Below are 2,723 nucleotides of genomic sequence, written 5' to 3' on the forward strand. Positions count from 1 at the left end.
GGAAAGCCACGTCATTATGTCGACCCCAGAGACTGACTCGTTACTTGTCAGAATGGTCACCCTCTTTACACTATTTTAGCGAGACACCGCCTGCACGGCAAAGTCTCACCAGCCGGGCTCCCCCTTTGCCAGTTCGAAATTCGACCAGAAAAGCTCCAAGCCCTCTGGCCGAACAAAACTGACATCGAAGAAGGTGGTACCAAACGGATGAATCAGGGCAAAGATGTGAGTCGCCCTGAAGTCCATCTTCAGAAGGAGCTCCACAACCCTCACCCTTGGCGGGCACGCTTCACTGCCCCTCCACCGGAGACGGACCACATTCCGCCTGGCCACCCCCTGCCCGGCTGTCGGGAGGGACCAAACCGTTTCCCCTTCCCTTTTATCTTGGAAGGCAGCCAGGCCGTGTCTATCCAGCCAAAAGGCTAAGTCCACCACTCTTCCCTCTACTTTGATCGTCCGTTCTCCCTTTTTGAGGGCCTCCAGGAAACGGCGCCGCAAGACGCTATCCCTGAGGTCCAGAGGTGAGGAAACCCCCTGACTAGACCCCGAGGCTCCAGCCACCACCCCCAAATAACTCAGAGAGCCTGTGGCCGGGGGGGCAGATGGACCGACCCTCTCCCCCCTTCTCCCACTACCATCAATCACTGTACTCACACTTGCCACCCTATTCACATTTACCATCTTAGACGCACTGCCACTCGCATCCTCAACCATAGACACTTCCATACCCGCACCCTCCTCATCCACTCCACCAGTCACCCCACTCTCACTCACATGCACACTGAGGTCAATATTATTTTGCCTCACCTTTTGGGTATTTCCAGGTACTGTTTCCCCACTGCTACCACCACCTACTGGTAGCATCCTCCCTGCTGGGGGGTTTGACACACACAGTGCTGCTGTCCCTTTAAGAGTCCTGCTGCCATTGGGTTTAAGCAGCACTGTCTTACTTTCCACCACAGCAGGCACAGAGCTTCCTCCCTCACTGGCAGGTAGGAAGCCAGGTGCAGACCCGCCTCCAGCTCCATCCTGCCTTGTGGCCAGAGCCCTCACCGCAGGTAAGCCCCCCGACTCAGAGGACCCCGCCAGGTAGGCGCCCTTACTGCTGTCTGCTGCAGCCCCTGGTCCATTGCTGACCGCAGCTAAGACCTTTTTTATCTTTTGCTTGGGAGCCACGCCCCCAGCCTCCAGCCACACAGCACAGCTATCCAAAGCTGCTCCTACATGGGCAGCGGGTGCCGAGGAGGCCACGCCCCCTGAGACCGGCCGCAGCGGGACCCCCAGAGCCGACCCAGAGCTGGATCCACTCCCAGGTATCCCCCCAGCGGTACCAGTCCCCTGAGGCACAGCACCCCCCCACCACCACACCCTGGGCCACAAACAGCCTGGCCACAGCAACTCCAGCGGCCGGCCGCAAGCTAGGCCACTCCCCCTCAGCATCCATCAGCAGCAGTGCCCCCAATGCAGGAGACCCTGACTTCATAGCAGACCCCGCCATGGGAGCCTCCACCATTTTCTTTTTATGAGCCTGCTCTGCTGGAGCTGCATGCCCCTCCTCCTTTACTTTATTAGGTGCCTGGGTCCCCAGAAGCGATCCAGTTTTAATGGATCCGTAAGTGGGGGACCCTGACACCCCAGCGCTCACCGCCGGAGATGCGGTCCCGGCTATCACTCTCCTGCCCACCACTGGGCCAGCCTCCACATCATGCTCCATATCAGACACATCACTACCCCCTCCGTTACCACAAACAGAGGCAGTGCCCTGCGTGTCATGGCCTGCAATCTCCCCGCTCCCTCGCTGCGGACCCACAACAGAGGCCGAGCTGGGGTGGGTAGCGGGTGCCGCACAGCGGGACCGGGAGGCCCCAGAGAGGGGGACATACACAAATTTCTGCACAGTAGATGTTTTCTGCTTATTCCTTTTCTTAGCCTTTCTCTTCATCCCCCTCCTGGTTGCCTCGTCCTCGCAGATCTCATCCCCAAACCTCAGCTGGTTAAAACGGACCGGGAACTCGATCTCCCGGATCTGCTGCATGACGAGGCAGCCCCTCTCACTGCTACTACTAACATCCTCATCCTCCCCCTCGCTCCCGCTGTCCCCTGAAGGGCCAGAATCAGACGGGAGAGCCACCTGCTCGGGGGCTATCTCGCTATGCGACGCCTGGAGGTCTCTTACCAGGCGGGTAGGGCATGGCCTCCTCCTCACATTCCTCTTCCTCCTCATCCTCCTCCACCACCTGGCCGGAGCTCTGTGACCCCTCCAGAGCCCCACCGGTCATGGCTCTGATCCGGTCATTGCTCTGATCCGGTCATTGCTCTCCAGCATTTCACGGAAGGGCCAGCTGCGGTCCAGGATCTCACATCTCTGGCTTTCCAGGTCTTGTATGGATTTTTTGATCTTCTTGACCGCGGCAGATAGCTCGGCCTTTTTATTGTCGGAGGCCCTGTCAGACCTCTCCTTAGCTACCCTCAACTCCCCCCCAGAGGGATCATAGCTTCTTTGAGGCGTCCTCATACTCGCAGAGGTGCGTATGGATGCGGGAACCATAGCCCACAGCGGATTCCCTAGCCACTTTGGTGCCCCAATCAAGGGGCACTGCTGCAGCACCCCTGCTCGTACTAGGCCTACCTCCGGGGAAAGGAGCCGCCGCGGCCTCGGAGGTCCTACGTGTCTTCATGCTGGATCCCTTGCCTGATCCTTGGCCACACAGGCTGTTTTTTGT

This window comes from Ranitomeya imitator, chromosome 1, assembly GCF_032444005.1.
Source record: "Ranitomeya imitator isolate aRanImi1 chromosome 1, aRanImi1.pri, whole genome shotgun sequence".
NCBI classification, from domain to species: Eukaryota; Metazoa; Chordata; class Amphibia; order Anura; family Dendrobatidae; genus Ranitomeya; species Ranitomeya imitator.